We start from the raw sequence: 26,236 nt of genomic DNA, 5'->3' as shown, positions 1-26,236 counted from the left end.
AGAGTGGAACTATTCAAAAAAAGGCATTAAATTCACAGAACAATACTCAAACAGCTCTAGAGTAACGGAACACTACAGACTCTTCTGTCCATCTCATCCACATTGCAATATTCTGCCAGGCCCCATCAACCCAGGCCCAAAGCCTTCCATCCCCTTTGTAATTATTCAAACCTCTCTTAAATGTTGCACTTGAACCATTTCAACCGGCAGCTCACTCCATTCTTCCACCAGCTTCTGAGTGAAGAAATTCCCCTTCAAATTCACCTTTCGTCCTTAACCAATGACCTCTGGTTGTAGCCTCACTCAGCCTCAGTGGAAAAAGCCTGCCTGCACTTACCCTACCTATACCTCTCATCATTTTGTATTCCTCTACCAAGTCTCCCCTCATTCCGCTACGTTCCAGGGAATAAAGCTCTAACCAATTCAACCTTTCTTTGTAACTCAGGTCAAGTCCTGGCAACATCCTTGTAAATTTTCTCTATACTCTTTCAATCTTATTGACATCATTCCTGTAGGTGGGTGACCAGAACTGCACTAAGGTGACCAATACTCCAAATTTGGCCTCACCAATGTCTTATTTTTACAAATTCAAGCTAACATCCCCACTGCTATACTCAATTCCCTGATCTATGAAGGCCAAGGATTCATTTACCTTTGACGCCACTTTCAAGGAATTATGGATCTGTATTCCCAGATTCCTCTATTCTACTGCATTCCTGAATGCTCTAACGTTCACAGTTAAGCCCAACCCTAGTGGGTCCTCCCAAGTTGCAACACCTCCGACTTGTCTGCATTTAATTTCACCTTACCAGAAAACTTCTTAGTTGCCCCTCATGCATCAACCCATTGGCCCCATCCTCAAATGCAGTCAGTGTTTCACACACAACCAGCAGGAATTCCAAAGTGTTTCTTTGAGATTTATCAAAGCTGATTCTCAGATCCACTAAAGCCGACTACCACTTGCCTCAGGAAGACAAGTTTTACATTCAAACATTGGAACCTGCGGTGAAGAGCTTTGCGTCAACGACCAACACAGTCCCAGGATCTGATGCTAGCAGCCTGCAAGTGTTGCCATGCTTCCTGCACCAACATAGCATGCCCACAACTCACTTCGGAATGTGGCGGGAAATTAGAACACACGAAGGAAGCGCACGCGGTCATGGGGAGAACATACAAACTCCTTACAGGCAATGGTGGGATTCAAATACTGTTCGATGATTCCTATCACTAAAAAGCAAATGCACTAACCGCTATATATACTGTTGTGCCACCCTCGGAATTAGAAACAAAAAACTGGTGGAGGAACTGGGCAGGTCAGGCAGCATCTACGGAAGCAAAAGGATGATCAATGTTTTCAGTGAAGACACTGCACGCAGCAGTGCTTTTTTGCAACCTACTTGTCATAGGTCTGAAGACCGCCAGAGACGGTTAAAACAATACAAATAATTCACAAGCTCAACTAGGAGTACTGTATGCCTCTTAAATAGGAATGCTAACTTTATTGTCTTGGCTCCCTCAACACCAAAACTTTGCAGTAACCTTCGTGATTTATGCTCTCGCTAATCTTTTCAACACTGGTGCACTGCAGGCCATCACTTTGGATTTTTTAGTATTGGTTCCAGATCTGGATGGATGGTTCCTTCCGTGAGGAGGAGCCCCTGAAGTCTGACATACCCTGCAATCTAAAACACACAAGATGGCAGGTTGCCTCTGGTGAAAACTGAGATCTCGGTTATTCGTCTTGACTGCAAGCACTGCAGAACACGGGGAAATCTAAAAGCAGAAATTTATTGGTGAAATGTTCAAACTAATTTTTCTCAATTCTAGGTTCTGAGATTTTATTCTTTGGTTTCGGTCTCATTTGTTTTTCTAAGGGAAGGAAGGCAGCCAAGAAGAAACAGAATACAGATAGATAATCTGTCAAGGAAGGTATTTACATTTGAGCACAGGAAATACCTTGCAACTTCCCAGAGCACAGCGACACACTGAATGTGTTTCACAGCAGCAGGATAGTGTTTTTAGTTTGTCATTCTGGTGTTCTGGGAATAGCACATTACTCCCAAAGTCACTACTGGACCAAATATGTTCAGAGAACTGGTTCTTCACCGTTTGGTGTTTTACTGATCTCTGAAATTTTCACCATAAAAATCTTTGAAATAAAAACAATAAATACTGGGGATATAGGTTAGGAAAAGCCTGTGGGGGGAGAAAGAATTAACGTTAAGAGTCAATGACGTTTCAGACATTGAGCGATCTGCATCACGAAATGTTAACTGTTTTTCTCTCTCCACAGATGCTCCCTGTATTGCTGAGTATTTTACCGCATTTTCCGTTTTTGTTTCAGACGTCAGACATCTGCAATATTTTTCAGCTAAATTTTGACATTTATCATTAAGAATTCTATATATAATAATATGCTATACGAAATAAATCGCATTCAGTTGTAGCAAAATGATATTCCAATGTTGTCACTATGCTTATCGTCTGTTCTTACTTAGTCTGAATGCAAGCTGCAACCAGGAAGATCATTTTCAATGTCAGAAGATAAAGGTAACACACACAGAAAGTCAACAAGTCAGGCAGCATCAATGGAAAGGGATAAACAGTTCTGTGCAGAGACCCTTCACGTGTCCAGCATCTGCAGAATCTCTTGTGTAAAGATAATCTGTTTTTGTTACATGCACCAAAACAAACAGAGAAGTGCGTCGTTTGTGTCAAATCAAATCAGCAAGAATTGTACTGAGGGCAGCCCGCAAGTGTTGACACACCTCCGGTGCTCACAACTCACTAACCCCAACTGTACATCTTGGAATGTGCGAGGAATCTGGAGCGCCCGGAGGAAATTTACGTAATCTCAAGGAGAACTGTCACTTTACCAGGAGTGGTGAGTCAAACTCTGATCGGTTATCGCCAGTGCCATAAAGCTACCGTGCTAACCAGTATGTTACTGCTACCGTAAAGTGACTTTGCTGGTCACTACGTTACTGCTGACATAGAGTAACTGCAATCACAGAGTAACTGCAATAACCACCATGTTACTCCTGACGTAGAGCTTGACTGTGCTAACCACCATGTTACCGGTGTCGTAGAGTGACTGCGCTACCCACTATGTTACCAGCGACATAGAGCGACTGCACTAACCACCACTTTACCAGTGTTGTAGAGCCACTGCGCTAACTGCTACATTACTGCACCTCCCACCAAGAAATTGCCTTGCTGGGTGACAGCAAGATCAATTTTAGAAAATCAACATCACACAAGCATTTTGCAAAATCTACCAGATGCAATGAAACAGTTTCAGCAACACCACCTGCAAACTATACCACACTTGAAAATGTAAAGCAGATTTTTTTTAACAACCAACGCAATAAAAGGAAATTATTAGGTGTGAGGCTAGAAATGAAAAATAAACCCTATATTCACTGTACTTTTCACAACCAGAATGTGGGTCAATGCAATAGCGACAGTACACAAAATGCTGAGGGGACTCAGCAGGTCAGGCAGCATCTTTGTTAATGAATAAACAGTCGACGTTTCGGGCTGAAACTCTTCTTCAGGACTGAAGAATTCACTGTGTATTCATTTCCATGGACACTGCCTGTCTTGCTGAGTTCCTCCAGCATTGCTCTGGATTTCCAGCATCTGAAGAATCTCCTGTGTTTATGCAATACAACAGCCGCTTTGCATAGTGCAACACTGCACTGAGCCTTCTCACTGTCGGTAGCAGGGTGAATCTTTGCTAGATTAGCGCGAGATTTCAATGCTGAACTCAACAGTTTCAGATAACCAGCTTTTCCAGTCTGTCTGGGGCTGGATAGTTCCGACCCACTCAGCAATCTGTGATGTCTGCTTTGTTTCTCTCTCACATGGGTATTGCCTGGCCTCCTGGGGATTTCCAACATTATCTCAGGATTCCAGTAGCTGCTGTGATCTTTATCTCATAGTTCCAGTTTTATTTTTTAGGGACTTTTCTCCTTCCTATTGTCCTCATTCATATTCCCCTAATTACATCTCAAGACAAATCAGCTGTAATTAATAATCCTCTGAAAGACCATTGTTTGCATAATTCCGTTCCCTTAGATTTCCACAAACATCCCCTTTGTGCTCTCAACACCATCCACAACATAAAACTATTTCTCATTCTGACTCGACACGGTACAAGTGTAGGAGATTCTGCAGATGCTGGAAGTCCAGAGGAACACACAAAGTGCTGATGATGGGTCTCAGCCCGAATTGTTGGCTCTTAATTTCTCTCCACAGATGCTGCCTGACCTGCTGAGTTCCTCCAGCAGTTTGTGCGAGTGTGTCGGTGTTCCAACATGTTAATCTGCTTCCCACTCCACAGAGGCTGCCCGACATGCCGTGTATTTCCAGTATTTTCTATATTTCTCAGAATTCCTTTTTCCTCAAGAATTTATCAGTAGATTCAAATGTATTTATTTACTATGAGTACATCAAAACATAGCGTGAAATGTACAGTTGCATTACAAAGCAACACAGCCCAAGGATGTGCCTGCAAGTGGTGCCACACATTCCAGCACCAACATACTATGCCCACCCACAGTGGCCAGCACGCCATGTCCCACCCTCCCACACACGCACAAACAACCCCAAGACAGCCTGCCTCCAGGCCTCCGACCTCAGTCCTTATGCATCTCACAAAAACTCCTCTCTGAGTCGTTCCTTCACCTCCTTACACTCTGCATCCAAGAATGATGAGACAGACCACCTGTGCCAGGGTCTCAAAAGTGGTAACATAGTGGTTAATGCATCACTTTACAGTGCCAACGATCACCGACCCGGTTGAATTCCCAGCTGTAAGGAGTTTGTACGTTCTCCCCGTGACTGTGTGGGGTTTCCTCTGGGTGCTCCGGTTTCCTTGCACATTCCAAAAACGTATGGTTAGGATTAGTGAGTTGAAGGCTTAGGTGACTCTTGCGGGCTGCCCCCAGCACAGTCCTCGTTGACTTGATTGTGATGCAAACAACACATTTCACTCGATGTTTCGATGTAGATGTAACAAGTAAAGCTCATCTACTTCCAAGGAATCAAAAGGGCAAATCATATTCCAATCTTGCTACTGGTTCTAGTGAATGAAGATTCCTTCCAACAAGGAGGCATCATGTCCACAAACCATTACAGTGTGTGGACTTCGGCAAATTCAATGAAAAGCAAATGGTACTGACCAAACAATTATGGCTGAAAATGATGAAGTTACTTGTTAACTCAGTCTGCAAACTCAATTACTGTCTGTTGGTCCACTCGTGATAAATGGATTGAGGGAGTCAGAGTGACAAGTAAGGTCAAATTCAACTTGCTGTTTTGCTTTGCTGCTGTTTTAGGCATATTACGTCCACATAGCTGTCAATTCTTTTTGTAATTGATTTCTAACATAATTCTACACTTCTAAAATAAACAAAAACTAATTCTCTAAAAACTGGTGATTATTTAATTTCACAAACACAAGAAAATTTACAGATGCTGGAAATCCAAAGCAACACACAAAATATGCTGGAGGAACTCAGAAGGTCAGGCAGTATCTTGGGAAAAAGAGTAAACAGTCGATGTTTCAGGCAGAGACCCTTCCTCGGGACTGGTAAGAGAAGGAGTCAGAGTAGGAAGGTGGGGAGAGGGAGGAAGCAGTACGAGGTGGTAGGTGATAGGTGAAACCGAGAGAGAGGAGGGGTGAAGTAAAAAATTGGGAAATTGGAGACAGAGATAAAAGGCTGGAGAAGAGGGAATCTCATAATAGAGGACAGAAGACCATGGAAGAAAGGGAAGTGGGAGGAGCACTAGAGAGAGGTGATGGGTAGGTAAGGAGGTAAGGTGAGAGAGGGAAACAGGAATGGGGAATAATGAAGGAGAGGCTCGGTGGGGGTGGGGTGCATTACCGAAGCTCAAGTAATCAAATGTTCATGCCATCAGGTTGGAGACTACCCAGATGGAATACAAGGTATTGCTCCTCCAACCCGAGTGTGGTCTCATCGTGCCAGTAGAGGAAGCCATGGATTAATGCAATGAGTCTCAGTAAAAAAAATGGACTAAAGCTTAAAGACCTTAATATCTTCTAAAAGATCCAGTACAGTTCTAAGCCTGCAAACTGCTTGAGATCTAATGAATATCTGCCAAAGTAAAATAGACCTCCTTCATTAGGTTGAAAATCAATAATTCCAATTGCTAAAATGTAAAAAATTGTACAGATAAAACAGAACTGAATAAGACATTTCTAGATGCTGGAATTAGCACTTATACTGTACATCAATATGATTAGATTTTGTACTAAAACTATTTGAAACACAAGCTTTTAAACAATATATTAACCCCACATATGAGGAACACCTAACCACAATGGAGAATGTTCATCTCTTAAAGCAGTGCTCTATATCTGAACTAGTACTCAGCAGAACAATCAACATCTGCAGGTAACTGCATGAAATGCATATCTGATTTTTAACATGTTACTTTATAATTTTTTTAAAAATTATAAATACAGGCAAATATCTCAATTTAAAAGATGAGGTATTCATATTATATATGAATCCCCATACATGTAATATCCTTAAGAACCCCACTCCCTTCTATATATTACCTATGTATTCTATGTATCACTGTACATAAATGCTTCAAACCATTTTTATAATGCCCTTTTACATTGTAAATACATGCAGGTATTTATGTACATTTTATTCTTTGTCTATACTCTAGCCACTACCTTTTTTATATATAATTGTTTATAAACATTGAATGTTCTTTTTGTTACATGTTGTGACCATGTCAAATTCCTAAAACATGTAAATGTATATGGGGGATGAAGCTGATCCTCAATAAATTCTAATTCCAATATTTGTTTGAATTATGTTCATGTTTACTAAATCCTGGTATTAACTCAGAACATTGTTGAAAGCTTTAAAATACTGAAGAATTCACAAGCAGATCATTGATAAATATCTTTCACATTCTGAAATAGACTGTAGCTCAGAGTACAATTATTTTAAAACTATGGTATGCAAAACATGATTAAGCTTCCAATCAGGGACTTGCATATCAGACTGAAAACTTTTTCAGTCCACATATCATTCCTCTGGATGCTCCAGTTTCTTCCCACATGCCAAAGATGCATGGGTTAGTAGGTTAAATGGTCACATGGGCCTGTTGGCAGGAAGGGCCCTGCAACTGTGCTGTATCTGTAAATAAAAAGAAAGCAGCAGTCAAAGGGTCTTGCTAAAAGAACTGCGTAACACCAGCTACATGGACGTACAAACTATGAAAGGTCATTGACCCAAATATTATGTCGCTATCAGTACCATCCGGCCTTCAGTTGTTTTTTTTTGCAACCTCAGACTTCAGGATTCTGCAGAATTTTGCCCGTGCTCCATTCACAAATGTCTTGGTTACAGGATATAATCAAAACTGGCGTTAAAAAACAAAGTTAACATGCTCCAAGGCTCAGTTCTTCCATTCCATTTTCATGGAGCCAAGTTGAACGGGCCAGACTGTGCTAAACCTTTAGGTCAACGCTGGAGGTCAGGCAGCATCTATGGAGAGGAACGTGTAGTCGATGTTTTGGCTCGAGACCCTTCATCAGGACTGATGGGTGCTGCCTGACCTCCAGCATTTCGTGTGTGTTATTCTGGACTTCCAGCATCTGCAGAATCTTGTGTTGATCGTCAGCAATCTTCTCTCAGCTTAGCTCAGGGATTTAAGTACAACGGTAGCAAAGCGGCAGGCAGTTGGCTGGAGTTTGGTTCCTGGCCATGGGCAGAGCAGCAGGACAGTGGACAGCCCGGTCACTTTAGATTGCTAGTGACCACCCACCAGCATTCTGCTGTTTGTAAGGAATCTGTATCTTCTCCCTGTGACTGTGTGGGTTTCTTCCAGGTTCACTGGTCTCCCCTCCACATTCCAAAGACGTTGGTTAGGTTTAATCAGTTGTGGGATGCCCCGCGTTGGTGTCTGAGGCATGGTAATTAGCCTAGCAATTAGCAGGTCTTTGGGATGTGCACCAAGACTGCAGTGGCCAGAAGAAACCAAGAGAAGCCACAGGGAGAACATGAAAACTCCACACAGACAGATCTCAAGGTCACCACTGAACCCTTCTCACAGGAGCTCTGTCCGTGTCTGCAGCAGGAGTTCTGTGCTCTCGTACCGGCATCAACGTAACTCAAAGTACGTCGGTTCAGATACAAGGATAAAATGGTAATTAATCTACTGAGATAACGACTTTAAATGATGGAACTAACTTTTTGTTATGTTTGGTTCTTCAGAAAACTTCAAACATTAACTGATAACAGCAAAAATATCTATCAAATCTATCTCAATAGCTGCTCTCAAGAACATTTCGAACAGGAAGGGATCCTCGGCACATTGTATGGAAAGATTAGTCATCTTATCAATGAACCAATTAGGTTCTGGGCTGCAGAGGAGAGAAATTAGAAAAGTGTCATCACCCACGCATTTAAGTGGACTCTGCAATTACTCATTTAGACAGAATGATGAAAAATCTTGGTTCGCGAGGTCTACCTAACAGCAGAAGGTATTCAAATGGAGGCACAAGAGACGCGAATGCTGGAACAACAAACAAGCAAGTCTATTGGAGGAAATCCGCCCGCTGAGCGACATCTGTGGGGGAGTGGAAGAAGCTGTCGACATTTTGGGTTGAAATGGACTCTGTTCTGATGATCCAAAACTTCTACCAAAGTATTCATAGTCCACATAATCATGGAATAACAGTTACATTTTAAAAGTATATTCCACAATAGTGGCCAAAATGTATGTGTTAATCAGCAGCAATCTCTATTTGTACGGATGGTATTAGAATCAGTATTATTATCTCTGACAGTCACTCAGCGGCCACTTTATTAGGTACACTGGTACCCCTGCTCGTTAATGCAAATATCTCAGAAGCCAATTCAATGCAGAAAAGCATGCAGTCACGGTCATGAGGTTCAGCTGCTGTTCAGACCAAACAGAAAGGGGAAGAAATGTGATCTAAGTGATTTTCACAGTGGAATGATTGCTGGTGTCAGACAGGGCAGTTTCAGTATCTCAGAAACTGCTGATCTCCTGGGATTTTCACTCACAACAGTCTCTAGAGTTTACAGAGAATGGTGCAAAAAAAACCAAACATCCAGTGAGCATGACTGGCTGATTAGATATTTGCATTGACGAAGTGTGCAGGAGTACCTAATAAAGTGGTGACTTAGTATAACCAGCAAAACTGATACTTAACGTTTTTTTTTCCTCGACTCTAGGAGACAACTGTACTTCTCAATAACTACCAGGACCGAAATTTCAACTAAACTGTTCAGAACTTTGATTAAATTTCAAACAAGCAGCCAATTCCTTATCGAAGGATCACCACTAACTGCAGGCCAGCTTCAAAAATATTAATTTCCAAGTACTTAAGGATGGTTATTTAAGAAAAACAGAAACAACTTGTAATGATGCAGTGCTTGCCACATCCTCAGTGGTTTAAAGCATCTTCAGTTAACTGCCTCATGTAAACAGGTAATTGACCCAGTTCAGCAATTTTCATCACACTGGCTGTATATAAGTAAAGAGAAAAGCTTGCAAATCCCAAATTTCAGTGAGAACTGTACTGTGAATGATTCTGTGCAATAATTCGGTATCACTAAATAAAGAGGTTAAGTAATATATGGTGTTTAGTCTGATCAAATCTATTTTAAGTGGCAGATGTTAAACACTTGCAAAGTTTGGTGAGTGGCAACACACACAAAATGCTGGGGGATCTCAGGCAGCACCTATGGAAAGGAATAAACAGTCGACGTTTTGGGGCAAGACCCTTCATCAGGATTCAAATGGTGAAGGCCTTGATCAAAAATATCTAATTTTTATTCCTTTCCATAGATGCTGCCTGACCCACTGAGTTCCTCTGGCATTTTGTACCTGCTACTCTGAACTTCCAAGCATCTGCAGAATTTGTGAGTGGCAAGGCATGGAAGTTCTGTCGTACTCATGGGCTCAGAGCTTTTCCTTAGCTTGTTCAAACCTTCCCAAGCCCATTGCACCCAGATCATGTGGTTCCAAGGCTCCAAGCATCTGCTAAACAGGATAACATAAGAGCTCTGCAATCTGTGCTCAACAGTGACTAGAATCCTTTGCAATTACCCACTGCCTTTGCAATAAACTTGTGGCTGGCATGACGGTGTAGCGGTTATGGTAACGCTTTACAATGCCAGCGATCAGGGTTCAATTCCGCAGCCTGTAAGGCATTTGCACGCTCTCCCTGTGACCACGTGGGTTTTCTCTGGGAGCTCCGGTTTCCTCCCACAGTCCAAAAGATGTACAGTTTAGTAGTTTAGTTGGTCACATGGGTGTGATTGGGCGGCGTAGGTTCATTGGGCTGGAAGGGCCTGTTACCATGCTGTACCTCTAAATAAAGATAACAATCTGATGCAGGGGCCAACTGAATCTACAGATAAAGATACGAGATAAGCTTTATTTGTCACACTTACACCGAAACATCGAAACACACAGTGAAATGTGTTGTATCAACAACCAAACATGTGCTGGGTAGCCACCAAGTGCCAAGGCAAGTCAAGTCACTTTTATTGTCATTTCGACCATAACTGCTGGGACAGTACACAGTAAAAATGAGACAACATTTTTTCAGGACCATGGTGTTACATTACACAGTACAAAAACTAAACTGAACTACGTAAAAAACGCAGAAAAAACTATACTACAGACCTACCCAGGACTGCATAAAGTGCACAAAACAGTGCAGGCATTACAATAAATAATAAACAAGACAATAGGACCATGTTTCCACCACCAACACAGCAGGTAGCTCAGAAACCCCAACCCACACGTCTTTGGAATTGGGAGGAAACCAGAAGCTATCAGAGAAAACCCACACAGTTATGGGAAGAACATACAAACTCCATACAGACAGTGGCAGGAATTAACGGGAATTAAACCCTAAATCGCCCATTGTTGGTGCGTCAAAGCAGTCCACTATACCCTGCGCTACCATGCCAACTTCAAATGGTGCAGCATTCCTTCAGTAATGCAGTGAACTTGAACTGACATACGTCCATTGGTCTTCTAAGCAGCTGGAGAGAACATCCAGCTGATCTGAGCAAGTGAAAGAAGATGGTTTGGATGTGCTCTGGACCCCATTCAAATACAGAATCCTCTGCAGCAAGATAAGTGCTGACTACAGGATGTGATGTGGGTCAAATACAAATGCTATTTCCCAGCCCAAATGAACGACAGGCAAATATATCACACAGAAACAAGCATCGCTGAATAATTCAGGAGGGTGCACTGATCAAAGGAAATGGTTACTGCAATGCACTGTTAAATCTTTACTGCGCCAGGCACTGTTTAAATAACAGATTTTTAATCTTTCTTTTTTCTCTTCCCTCCCTGAAGAGTCAGCTGCACCATTACTTTTAAATTTCAAACCTGCCTCATACTCCAAAGAACACACTTCCATAGATAATTAAATTGTTTTCTTAAACATTATAGATTTTACCTGAGGTTTTCTTTCATGAAACATATTTGGCTGACTACACCAGAAAAGTGGGGGCATTCAAGGAAGTGGGGGGGGAATGTCAGAACTAAGGTTTTTTTACACAAAGAATTGTGGTGTGTGGTATGTGCTCCCAGAAGTCGATATTTTTCCAGTGCCTAGAGATGCCTGCCCTAACTAGACATCGTAACTGGTGCATGGTACTGCTGCTACACAACAAATTTTGTGACATATGTTAGTGATAATAAATCTGATTCTGCTTTTCAAATACCCTTTTCTTTAAACCATTCTTGCTAAGCCCATTCTCCTCCTAACTTGTCTCCTCTGCACCAAATAATTCAGCATCACAGTTCAAAGTCGAAGCCTGTTGGCACTGCAGATAAGCATTAAAGTTTCAAACTCACAAGCAGCATTGCCAATCAATTCCTAAATGATTACAACAACTCACAACGAAGCATTGGCTTTTTAACTTCAAATCGGGAAATTGCCAGTTAGACAAACATGGTTGGTTGGGAAAAATAATCACTGGTAAATCTTTTAAATTTTAGGAATCCTTCCAGAATGGCAAACCACATTGAAACAACTACATTAGACAACTTGAAAAATGAAATGTCACATCTGACGTAATCTCTAACTATTGATATGGATGAAAAGGCCAACTCATAAATCAAATATTTAGTTTATACTGGCACTTGCTGCTCACTTACATCATGAAACTGGTTCCAAAACCGGATCCAGGTACTACAAGCATTCCCATGCTCTGGGACAAATACAGAGGCCATTGAGGGGAGGACATTACGCAGCACCGCAGTGTAGAGGTTAGTGCGACTCTGTTACAACTCAGGGTGTCCTGGAGTTCAGAGTTCAGAGTTCAATTCTGGTACCATCTGTAAGAAGTTTCTACGTCTTCGCCATGCACCGGGTGGGTTTTTCTCTGGCTGCTCCGGTCTTCCACAGCCCAACTATGCACCGCTCAGAAGGTTAGTCGGTCATTGTAAATTGTCCTATGATGATTGATAGTGTTAAACGGTTGGGTTTCTGTGTGAAGCGGCTTATTGTATCTCTAATAAATAAATAAGTGAATCTCGCACCAAGCCAAGGGCTCCATTTGCTGAAAGTGACGGTCATTACCAGCGACATGCTCCTTACTGTTAAGTTGGTAAATTGCTTCATTACTTGCAGTGAAGAACTTGCCTTATACACAACTCATACAGATCAGTTTATTACAAACATGCATCGAGGTAATGCAAGCTACAACAGTAACAGAGTGCAGAACAAACTGTAGAGTTACAGAGAAAGTGCAATGGAAGTAGGCAATAAGGTAGATTGTGAGGGTGAGTCTATTTTGTACCAGGGAACTTGATAACAGTGGATAGAAGCTGCCCTTGAGACTGGTGATATGTGTTTTCAGGCTTTTGTATTTGTGGCCTGGTGGAAGATGGGAGAAAAACGAATGCCCGTGGTGGAGGGAGAGGGGTCTTTAATTAAACTGGCTGCTTTACTGAGGCAGCAAGAAGTGCTGACTAGAGTCCATGGAGGGGAGGTTGGTTTCTGTGATATGCTGAGCTGTGTCCGTAAGACTTTAATACACCGGAGTAGAAGTAGGCTACTTGGCCATCAAGTTCTGCCCCACCTTTCCATCATGGCTGATTTATTATCCCTCTCAACTCCATTCTCTTGCCTTCACCCTGCAGCCTTTGACACCCTTACTAATCAAGAATCTATTAATCTCCACTTTAAACAATGATTTTAAACTCAATGACTTGCCCTCCAGAGCCATTTGTGACAATGGATTCCACAGACTTACCACACTCTGGCTAAAGAAATTCCTACTCGTCTCTGTTCTAAAGCGACATCCTTGTATTCTGAGGATGCGCCTCTGGTCATAGACTCTCCCACTGCACAACACCTTTCTGAAACTGCTGGTATTCCTTTTCCATTAAAGGAAGCAAAGGCTCAACTACTCTACAAGACGATGCCCAGTGCCTTGCATACTTATTTATATTGCAAGTGAACTCAAGAATACCTCATTACAATATAAAACATTATTAGTCACTTCAGGCCAGGAATAAATCCCATTCTGGGGGGAGGGGGTGGGAAGCTAAAAAAAAATATATCCGCTTTATTGATCAACCCCAGAAACAACTTGGAACATAGAAACTTGACAACTTGGAAAACTTGGCATTATCAGAATTGTTTCTGAACCAAATGGAGGATGGAATTATTGCTGCTCAAGGTGAGTTTTCATTGTTTTTGTGGAGTTAATGGGGAGGTGAAAAGATATTAACATTCATGCAGTTAGAACTTGGCTTAGCTCACTTTTAATGATGCCTCACTCTGCACAGAACAATGTTGACTGAAGGATCAAGGATCTTTGATCACCGCCATTTTCATCTTGTTAATGCATTCACTCAGTAAGATGATGCTGAATGGCTGGATGATACCAAACAGAACTGAGCCAATTCAATGTGTCTGGCAACATCTGGCATAGCACTGCATGTTGCTTTGAGAAACATATGACTTCTTTGCGGGTCACAAATCCTCACTGCAGGATATATAAAGGCTTAAAGGCAGACATTTTGCTTTTCCATTCCACATTTGCTAAATCTAAAAGCTTGATAAGCTCATCTCCAAAAAGAAATACCAGGACTGACAAGTTGAGACAGTCCCAACCCAACAAAAAAAAACTGCAGGATAATAATGTACTTTGGAAGCTCTTTAGTTCCTCAAATATTTTCTGCGTTTAATAAAATTATGGCTCCCACACAAATGAAGGGACTCAGCTGGTCAGGCAGCATCTATGGAGAGGAATAAAAGAGCTGATGTTTTGAGTTGAGATCTTTCATCAGTCCATAGATGTTGTCTGACCTGCTGGGTTCCACCAGCATCTTGCGTGTGACTGGGAATTTCTACACCTGCAGATCTCTTGTGTTTGTAAAATTATAGCCAGTCAATAACCAAACTCAATAAACCTAGAAATGGAGATATACCCTCAATGGTCACTTTATTATGTATCCCTAATACCTAATAAAATGGCCACTGAGTGTATGTTTGTCGTCTTCTGCTGCTGTTGACCATCTACTTCAAAGCTCGACAGGCTGTGTATTCAGAGATGTTCTTCTGCATACCGCTATTGTAAGGCGTGGTTACTTAAGTTACTGTCACCTTCCTGTCAGCTTGAACCAGACTGGCCATTCTCTCTGACCTCTCTCGTTAACAAGACATTTTCACCCATGGAACTGGATGTTCTTTTGTTTCTCACACCATTCTCTGTAAACTCTACAGAATGTTATGCATGAAAATCCCAGGAGATCAGCAGTTTCTGAGATACTTAAACCACCCCGTCTAGAACCAACAATCATTCCATTCCACAGTCAAAGTCATTTTGACCACATTTCTTCCCCATTTTGATCCTTGGTCTGAACGACAACTGGACCTCTTGATAATGTCTACCTGCTTTTGTGCATTGTGTTGCTCCAACAAGATTAGCTGATTAGATATTTGGATTAATGAGCAGGTGTACAGGTGTAATAGAGTGGCCATTGAGTGTATAATAGACATCCATACACCTACTTATTTTTTAAATATCCATCAAACAAAATGCTGAGCTTTCAACTAGTTGAGGAAATGGTTTTATATATATTTTCTTTTTTATATAAAATGTTGTTTTAACTAAGCCCCATGAGAAAAGCTGCCCAACCATTTTCACTTGAAAGCCAAAGTTAAATTTCACTGGTGTGGTTTGCCACACATCACATTGAAAATGGGGTCCAGGGAGGGGTGGTGATAGGGCCTGTCATGCCCATTCTGGGCAGCTCACTCACCTTTTGGCCTCAGCTCTCACCTGTGGCGCCAAGTAGCTGTTTTGAATGTGATAGCAGCCACAACTGGTACACAACTAAACCAGGTGAGGATAGCCAGCGGGACTCCTACCCCGGTACTGTAGATGTCTGTCCTCGCCATGTGAAGTCAACTCTGGCACAATGGCGGATGAGATCAACAGTGAGATCCAACAGCTGGAAAGGCGGTTCTGCTATGCTTCGAGGAGACCCAAGGGCATGACAAGACACAGAAGTCACAGTCACGCATGACAACCAAGAAAGACCCAAGTTGTGATGACTATACACACAACTGGACCCGGAGTTCCACGGTCACGAGAGTGGCTTTAAAAACACTCCCACAAAGGTTTCACTGTCATCATTGGATATGACGGACAAGCAACACACATTGAAATTATTTCCTTAAAGCTGATCAATTTTTAAGACTAGTTCAAACACCAGTTAAAAATTAGACTATTTTAAGCAGTCTAAGTAAGCACTTTTCATAGAGTAAAAATCTCCCACATTCCAACTGCAAATAAGCACGTTGCAGGCAAGTGGGTTATTTCTTTCTAACATTCTAAAACAAACGCTCCGCAGTGCAATGAGAAAAGAAAGAAATATTTTTCAACATGGGCCAAACGCAGGTTTTATGATCAACATTTGACAAAGGGTTGGAGGATGTGCCTCGATCACCTAACCAATTTTCTTAATCTGCCAACGAGTACATCTTCTTTTCGATGTGCTTTGATCACCACTGTTCTAATAGAAGCTTCCTACTGTCATTTCAAACATAGTGCACATCTCCTCTAGAGGATTTGAACTCCAGGAAGATTACAGAGATTGTGCAGATTACCAGAATCAAACAGAAAAGGGACCAGAAAAATAAGATTTTCAAAATAAAAAAGGAAAAAAGAAAACCATGGAAAATAATTTCTTAGATCAATTCAAGAAACAAATCATTATTCTTCAGCCATATTTGATTTAGCTTAGTTCCAACATGAGATGTCTTTCTGTTAGTTGTTTTAAGTTTTGCAGTTTTAAAAATTATTTTTATTTATAGATACAATGCTGAACAGGCCCTTCCAACCTAAAGAGCCACCCCACCCACTAACTGACCTATTTAACACTAGCTTAATCACAGAACAATTTACAATGGCCAATTAACCTACTAACTGGTGCGTCTTTGGACTGTGGTAGGAAACTGAAGCACCCAGAGAAAACCCACACAGTCACAGAGAGAACATACAAACTCCTTACAGACGGTGGCAGAATTGAACTCTGGACTCCAGAATACCCCGTGTTGTAATACCATCAAGCTAGCCGCTAAGCCATTCTGCTGATGATCGGAAAGTTTTTCAGATTCTCAAAAAGTAGCTGAAAAAAATAATGCTGTAGGGATGTGAAAACAAATTCTTGATGCATCTTGATATATCTATTTGAAGATATAGAAGAAATGCACAAGAAATGCAGTTTGCTGAGCCTAGGGTGGGGCTAAGATATTCTATGTCCAGTTCAGACATGAAGGTCTTGATAAGGACAACAAGATCCATATACCAACAGCTGTACAATAGCCACTGTTGTCTGAATAAACTGCTTTAAGTGCAGGAGAGGTGAAATATTGTAGCTCACTAAATAAATAATGGAAGATGAGCATTATCACATCCAGGTACGTGGTTAGGAATAACTGGCAGAGATTAAGTAGAGCCCAGAAGTGCATACTCTAAACACAAAATTCTCATTAAAAACCTGTGTGCAGCCTTACAACAACCCAAGATGCTAAAATGGGCTGCAAAACAGTCCAGGCTGCCGAAAGAAGGCAGCTTAGGATTATTGCAGTAAAAATGTTGTCAATACATCTTCAATACCAACAAAACCACCATTATACAGAGCTATCTTTCTATCTTTCCTTTCGGTTAGCCCTGACGAAGGGTCTCGGCCCGAAACGTCGACAGTACTTCTCCCTATAGATGCTGCCTGGCCTGCTGTGTTCCACCAGCATTTTATGCGTGTTGTTGTTTGAATTTCCAGCATCTGCAGATTTCCTCCTGTTTGCTCATCATACAGAATTTCATCTTTCAATCAGAGCCTTACATGGTGTTAAAGCATTGGACTTTCAAAGCACATGGCTTTTTATGTTAAGAATATGACATCAGAGGTAGTTAAATTACAGAAATAGCAATCCAGAATCCTGGATCATTTTTCTCTGGACCTGGTGGCTGGAGAATCTACAGTTAATCAAATAAATCTGAAAAAAAATTAAAAGGCTAATCACAGAGACAGTAAGCACAAAACTACTAGTTTCTCTTAAAAACCCTCATGGTGCACAAACCTTTATGGAAGCAATTTTGCCATGTGTCCCCAGAAAATTTCCTTTTTTCAGGAACCGCATCCATCACGGGGGTGAAGAGAGGCACTACACAGGATCGAAAGAAGCTGAAGAAAGTTGTGAACTTAGTCAGCTCCATCGTGGACACTAACCACACCAGCATCCAAGTCATCTTCAAGGACTGATGCCTCAAATGATCCATCACTAAGGACCTCCGTCAACTAGGACACGCCCCTTCATTGCTACCCATCTGAAGGAGGTACAGGAGCCCGAAGGCACACAGTCAATGATTCAGGAACAGCTTCTTCCCCTCTGCCATCCGATTTCTGAATGGATACTGAACCCATGAACACTGCCTCACTACTTCTTTGCACTTATTTACTGTAATTTACAGATTTTATTATGCATTGCAATGTACTGCTGCCACATAACAACAAATTTCATGACACATGCCAATGATAATAAACCTGATTGTTATTCTGCTTGCCTGGTCAGTTCAGGAACACCTTGGAATGGACAATGAATGCCGGCATTGTCAGCAGCGCCTACGTCCAGTAACAAATAAAACCCATATCTCACACATCTGATATCCTCTGTATGTCTGATGCCCCCATTTTATATCGACTGTGGTAAATTTCAAAATTCCCTTTTTGCAAGTACAATATTTAATTCATTAGATAATATGATCAAAGTAACAGGAAGAGGAACCTTGCCACATTTATGCTCATATTTCTGAACATGAATTAATACAAGAAGAATTTCCTTTTGAGTCCAGTGCCTTAATTAATCATTCTGGTCACCACAGTGGCTCCTATTGCAGCAGTGTGGTATTTCCAACTGACATTCTTCTGGGCTCTCCATGCAAGACAAGTCAACTAATGTCACGTTATTGATAGCTCTGCACCATGACTCATGAAAGGGGGAGGGAGGGGGTATTTCTCACACCTTACTGGTCTGGAATTGATTCTGGACTCAGAAGTGCAAAACACGGCTTTATTATCACTCCTCCACAACTTTGTGACAAGCACCGTATTTTATTAGATATTATGCAATAAGATTTGCAAAACAAGCTTGCAGTTGATACTATCTTTCACTTGAATCACGTTTTCTGAAGCCTGCATAGGATTTTTTTTCTCTTAAGCAATGACAGACACAAATATATGACAGTCCAGAATACAAAACAAATAGTTGAACCGTCAAACCCCAGCTTGAGTAATTTAGGAAGTTCACATTTTTCTTTGTTTTGCTAATCCTACAGACAGAACAAAGCATTCAGAAGATGCATGCTTAAACACAGCAAAGCAGAATCAAACCACCCACTACACTCCACCCACAGCACCATGACTAATTAAGCTACAGAGGACCTAGAGAAGACTCTCTACCAACAGCACTGCACCAGCTTACATATTATCCCTTACTTAGTTTTCTAATCACACTGACCACTGCAGAGATCCGACTAAACATCAGTGGTGCATATGAGCGTCCCTAATCAGTCCTTGATGCAGATTCTTGCACACCAACATCAGAACATCACTTCCTGCTAACCTCTGGAACAATATTTATGCCCATTTATTAGACTACTGCACAAACCCTCAAGTACTTTTGCCAATAAATCATTAGTTAAGACGTATACAGATAGAGAATCCTTCAATGTCAAGAGGGCTGGATTGTGCAAACAGATGCAAAATATCTATCATATCAGCTGACGTTTAAACCTCAATGCATGCTTGATGCAAAATTTGGTATGTCATCAGAGACTCTAGCAAATGTCTACAGATGCACCATGAAGAGCATCCTGACTGGCTGCTTCACCATCTGGTATGGAAACAAATGCACAGGATTGAGAAAAGCTGCCTAGGATTGTAAACTCAGTCAGCTCCATCAGGGGCACAAGCCTCTCACCATTGATGACATCTTCAAAAGGCACTACTTCAAGAAGGAGTCATCCCTCACCTATCATTAAGGTTGCTCACCACTCCAGACATGACTTCTCATTACTACCATCAGGGATAAGGTGCAGGAGCCTTTTAGGAACAGCTTCTACCCCTCCACCATCAGATCTCTGAATGGGCAGTAAACCAACCCATGAACCAGATATTCTTGATTCTGAAAATGGGTGACCTATTATGCACACCTTCCATGTAGATCAAGTTACTAGCTTTGTACTTTACAAAGCAGGATAGTAAATATCAAATGCAAAATCACATTATCATCTATAAACTATAATGGAATTATCTATTTTTTGCCATTATTATACGATGCAGAAACAAAACAGAGCTCACAGTCTTTACTCATGCAGCTTTCCCCATGCAGACTACAATTCTGCTGCCATTTCTTTTCCTAATCTCAAATCCTGTAACAGAGCACCAAGTGGCTAATTTGTATCTCAGGCAGGCATGTAAGATGGTGACTCCTCCTTCCTTACAACATACTATCTTCCAAACGCAATTTTCCAAATCCATTTTCTTTTTTCTACAAGTTTACACTTAGGTTGGAATATACGACCCAACTCGTTAATAAAAAAGCCAGCCTTTTACTAAAAAAGTATCCTTCAATCATTATCGAAAATTGCTACTCTTTATGCCAACATGAATAGCCAGTATTCTAGTGTAAAGCACATCTGTGAGGCATTAACTTTACAGAAATTCCTGGAATCACCATGACAATGTACACTTTTAAGTTTGCAGCTTCAGGAAAAGATCTCCAGCAAAGTGAGGTGGCGGAGGCTGGTGCTTGGCCAAAAGTTTGTTCGGCTATCATTGGGCAATTATGTATTCCAAGACAACAAGGTGCATTTAATAAAGGACATGAACTTCTTTCTCCTGCAGTACTTGCATTCAGATTAGTATTTTACTAATAGCATTTTGCTAATGTATTAAATTTGTATATTATTTATGAATCAATAACAATATATATTGACAACATGGCAAAGAGTCCTTGAAAGTGAGTCTGTTGGTTGTGGGAACATTTCGATTTTGGGACGAGTGAAGTTGAGTGAAGTTATCCCCTCTGCTTCAAGAGTCTGATGGTTGAGTGGTAGTAATAACTGTACCTGAACTGGATGGTGTGAGTACTGAGGCTCCTGCATTTTCTTCCTGATGGTGGCAGTGAGAAGGGAGCATGGTGGGGTCCGATGATGGATGTTGCTTTCCTGGCACAGAGCTCTGTGTGGATGTGCTCAATGGTGGGGAGGGGTTTACCCGTGGTGGAGCGGGTCATATCCACTACTTTCTGTGGGATTTCCCATTCAAGGGCATTGGTGTGTCCATACCAGGCTGTGATGCAGCCAGTCGATATACTCTCCACCACACATCTGTATGTTTGTCAAAGTTTTAGATGTCATGCCGAATTTTTGAGAACTTTTGAGGATGTAGACTCCACGACAGGTTGTCTAATATGATAACACCGTGGAATTTAAAGTTGCTGACCCTCTCCACCTCTGATCCCCCATGAGGACTGGCTCATGGACCTCCGGTCAATAATCAGCTCCCTGGTCTTGCTAACATTGAGTAAAAGGTTGTTGTTGTTGCACCACTCAGCCACATTTGTAATCTTCCTCATTTAAGTACTTTCATAACAAATTTACCTTGATCTTTATCCAATTCATGAAAAGACTGCAGAATAACATAGACCTTTGGTGTATAGGTCTGTTGCACACATTTGATTAAAGCTCAATCTAGAAGGTCTGTTTAATTGACTATTTCAGATTCAACTGAATAGATCAATAATCTACCAGCTTAATATATTTCTGCACTGTCTTGACATTTTCTCCACTTGTTTCCAGAATACGTGCTTACCACAGGTGAAGTAGATCTCTGAACAACAGCAGCCAGTGCACTGGTCAAGTGGTCAATTTGGCGATTTTACCAAATCAGAATCAAAATCAGGTTTAATATCACTGACATGTGTCGTGAAATTTGTTGTCCTGTGGCAGCAGTACATAAAAATTATATAAATTACATTGCCCTTTCAGAAACCTGATTGCGGAGGGGAAGAAGCTGGTCCTGAAATGTGCCTTCAGTCTCTTCTATCTCCTCCCTAAAGGTAGCAGCGGAAACAGAGTATTTCCTGGGTGATGGCAGTCCTGAATGATAGATGCCACCTTCTTGAGGAAATGCCCTTTGAAGGTGTCCTCGATGCTGGAGAGGCTGGTGCCCATGATGGAGCTGGCTGAGTTTACAACTCCCTGCAGCTTTTTCCAATCCTGTGCTGTGACCCCCTCCATACTAGACAGTAATACAAGTTCAAGACAAGGACACAGTAGATACGATAGGGTAGATTGACTTGCTAAAAGTGATTTGAATTTGAAATACAGTGTGGTGCATTTGAGCGAAGAAACAGAATTCTGAAAACGTATTTTCTTTTGAGCATTCTAAACACGGCTCAACATATTCAGCACTGCCTCCCCACCCTAAACCCATAAAACCCCGCTACATGGGGGGAAAAAGTCAGTAGAAATCCCAGCCTCTCAAACCATCCACTCAAATGCATTACCGAAATACAAAATGCTCCAGTGAAACTGACCACTTGCGTCCAGAGCACTGAAAGAGGTGGATGCATAAACATTGCCAATATATTGATAACGATCCAAAATTCTCCCAGTTTGGAAACAATCCAAATAAATTAGAAAGGAACATCTGTAATACAGCTACTTTAACGATGAAATGATAAATCAGCTAGCCTGACATAGCATTTCAGGAAAACGGTTCTTCATCACAGCTCCTCGTGAAGTGTCATGGACCTAACATAACTCTGATACTTCTCTCCCCAGATACAACTCGATCTGCCCAGTTTTAGTGGTTACTTCCAGTTTTGTTTCAAATTTCCAGCACTTTTTTTTTGCTTCAATTAGCTTGATGTCAGTTTTGCCAAACTGCTGGTATTCATCAAGGACAAGGTATGCAGGGCACTTAGAAAATCAAAACATGAGGCAGCATCTACAGTATATATAGCGCAAAGCAAACAGTTTGTGAAAGAGGCCTTTTTCCCCTGATAGATCTAACAGGCACGAGATGGGCCAGAGTGTACTTGTAATTCAAAAAGGCATTCGAAAAACTTTCATATGAATAGTTATTACAAATGATCAGCAGCCCCCCGGGTTGGGGTGTGGCATATTAGTACTGATGGAGGATGACTGTAAAGTCTGAAATATAAACCAGATATAAGCACACGGATCACCAACCAACACTGCAAGTCTTTTATGGCTGTTGCGACTCGGAGAGGGTGGAAGGACGGGGGCGGGGGGGGGGGAGAGGGGTAGGTAAGAGAGGAGGATGGAAGAGAGAAAGACAGAGGAAGTTAAATAGATGGGGAGGGTGAGATAGATTGGAGCGAGAGAAATAGTCAGAGGGGAGAGAGGAATCGACGGGGGAGAGGATTAGACAGAGGGTAGAGAGGTAGAGGCACAGGGGAGAGAAGTATAGATGGAGGGGGAGAGAGACAAAAATAGACAGAGGGGTCAGATAAATGTGAGAATGAGAGTTGGACAACATGAGAAAACTACCTTCTACAGGATTTGTATTGCTGCTTTATATAATACAAAATATTTACAAGAGTAAACCAGCGTGCAAAGCCTTTTCACTCTTACATTCATGGTCAATGCTCTTCTTACTGTTCTATTACAATGCCTACACACCAATAGCACTGTTGCCACTCATGCTCTGTTGTGTTTGGACACTACCAAAATAATTGAGGGCCTTCCTCCCTCTTCAAGGCAGAACTATATGCTGTGGTCCTTCTCCACAGCTGCTGATTGACACTCTCAGATCAGGTAGCATCAGCGGTGGAGATTGGTAAGAGTAGCTTTTAGGTTGATGACATTTCATTAAAACTGTCACGACTAAAGACCATTCACCCAAACCTTATTTTTCCTGTTGCCTGACTGAGTAACTTCAGCATTTTCTGCTAGATTTCAGATATTCAATGTGTGCAGTATTTACTTTTGGATTTAACCAAATGATGTTTTCCTTAGTCTCGGTTGGGAAGATGAAAGCTAGGATTTCATACTAACACAAGAGATTCTGCAGATGCTGGAAATCTAGAGCAACATGTACAAAATGCTGAGAAAAATCAATAGGCATCTTTCTAGAAACCTTATAATCCAATAGAAAAATACCATGCTTGCACTATTGTATGAATAAGAGTCCATCTATAGAAGACATTGTGTGAATATATGCAGAAACTTAAGGCAACACTGAATCACCAAGTTATACAGGTCATGGTATGTTATACATACATGGCTTTGGCCTGCAATTGCATAAACCACCAACTCATTTTAACACATGCCACATGTTGTAAAGAAATGAAGAAAAAGTCTTGGAGAAACATTCACAACACAGCTGTGGTACAACGGTTCATCTACTACAGCTCAGGCTGTCCATGTGGAGTTTGCATGATTTCCCTCCCACATCCCAAAGTTGAGCACATTGGTAGGGTAACTGCCCCTATTGTTCAGGCAAGAGGCAGAATCCACGGGGTGGAGGGGGGATCTGATGGGAATGTGGAGACAATAAAGTGTGATTAGCATAGGTGGTTGTTTGATGCCTGCCACAAGCTCAGTGGGCCTATTTCTGCACTGTGTGAGAATGACTAACTCTCCTCTCACGGGGTTAACCCAAGAGCAGAAATAAGTCAAAAAACTGGTTTCCCCAAGAAATAAATAAACAACCTGAAAACAAAAACACAAGAGATTCTGCAGATGCTGGAAATTCAGAGCAACACACACACAATGCTGGAGGAACTCAGCAGGACAGGCAACATCTATGGAGAGAAATAAAGAGCTAATGTTTCAGGCCAAGACCCTTCATCAGGATTCCCTGACAACCTGAAAAGAAATCTTTATAAAATACTTTCTGCTCAAAGTAACCCACTAACTATTTAAGAAGATCTCAACTTCAGATGTTCATTAACTTTCCAAGATGTTAAAACAGTAACATCCACCCTTTAAAAAAGCTTTGCTTTATTGCTTTTACTGTTCGACTTTTGTCAGCATTTAACCAAAGCACTAAAGACATACAAATTTCCTTCCCTAACCGTCTAAATGGTATGCAATGCCATTTTAATGGCTTTAAAAGGCCCGACTGCTATTTAGATATTGAAAGGCCTAGATAGAGTGGATGTGGAGACTATGTTTCCAGCAGTGGGGGAGCCTGGGAACAGAATAGGACAGCCCAAAAGAAGAGAGATGAGGAAGACAGAAAGATTAGTTTTATGTCGCATGTATATCGAGATGTACAGGGAAATGCGTCATTCGGTCAAATCAGATCAGCGAGGAGTGTGCTAGGCAGCCCATGAGTGTTGCTACAGTTCTAATGCCAACATAGCATGCCCACAATTCACTAATCTATGCCTTTGGAATGTAGGAGGAATCTGGAGCAGCAGACAGCAGCAGGAATTGAACACCGATCGGTGAAAGCCGGAGCTGAAAAGCGCTATGTGGCTGCTATATCACTGTGCTGCAGAAGAGGAAGGGTGGTGACTCTGTGGAATTCATTGCAACAGACAGCTGTGGAGGCTAAGTCATTGGGTATATTTAAAGCAGAGGCACTTAATTAGTAAGGGAATCAAAGATTACAGGGAGAAGGCAGTAGAATAGAGCTGAATGGGAAAATAAATCAGCCATGATAGGATTGTGGAGCAGAGTAAATGGGCCATATGGCCAAATTCTGCTCCCATGTCTCATGGTTTTATGTTTATGTATAAACTACACTCAATTCTATTTCTGGTGTTCCCACAAGCAATGGTCTCACTTTAAGGACTTTTTATCTTGTTATTTCATGCTCATTATTTTTGCTATTTATTTATATTTGCATTTGCACAGTTTGTTGTCCATTGATCCTGTTTACAGTTACTGTTCTATAGATTTGCTGAGTATGCCTGCAGGGAAAAGAATCTTGTGTGTGGTGACGTGTATGTACTCTGATAATAAAAATAAGTAAATAAATTTTACTTTGAACTTTTCTAATGCCTTAAGGAACAATTCAGTGAAAAACATTGCTGACACCCAGGGGTGCATCCCATAGATGAATGGTTAAGAAATGATTACACGAAGATGACAATGACAAGACATGAGCTGCGGAGGGAAAACACGGACTGCTTCCCACATCCCAGGAGCCAGCAACGAAGGCAGGCACCGATTCACCGCCGCCCTCAGTGTGGCGAAACAACTGTTGCCTGTCTGAGAAGAAGTGTGTTTAAAGATCAAGGCCTCAAACCTCAAGGTCAATCAAACAGCCATGGTCCCCAGCATACACCCTTGAAACACAAAGTATATCAAAGCTCCACAAACTCCTCCAACTGAACAAAATATGTGATCCTGCATCTACCCTCAACATTGAGGCCCTCAGTCAGCTCTGATAGGCAGGCCTTGCTATCTGCTTGCCCATTACCAGACGTCCCAAACAGATAGACCATATGGCATAGGAGCAGAATTACCTGCATCTGCTCCACCATTCCATCATGGCTGATTTATTATTCCTCTTAAATCCAATCTCCTGCCTTCTGCACATAACCTTTGACACCCTTACTAATCAAGAATCTATCAACTCTGCTTTAAATATACCCAGTGACTTGGCCTCCACAGCTGCCTGTGGC

At 41.5% G+C, this 26,236-nt stretch overlaps 1 protein-coding gene across 1 annotated transcript in view; it reads right to left on the bottom strand.

Moving 5' to 3' along the window:
* LOC132379329 (E3 ubiquitin-protein ligase TRIM8-like) overlaps positions 1-26,236 on the bottom strand; it is a 109,026-nt gene that overhangs the window by 27,102 nt on the left and 55,688 nt on the right. The window lies entirely within an intron of this gene.

Source organism: Hypanus sabinus, chromosome 22 (genome assembly GCF_030144855.1).
Source record: "Hypanus sabinus isolate sHypSab1 chromosome 22, sHypSab1.hap1, whole genome shotgun sequence".
Lineage (NCBI taxonomy): Eukaryota > Metazoa > Chordata > Chondrichthyes > Myliobatiformes > Dasyatidae > Hypanus > Hypanus sabinus.
The sequence above is the reverse complement of the archived record's forward strand: the minus strand, read 5'-3'. Positions and strand labels throughout refer to the sequence as shown.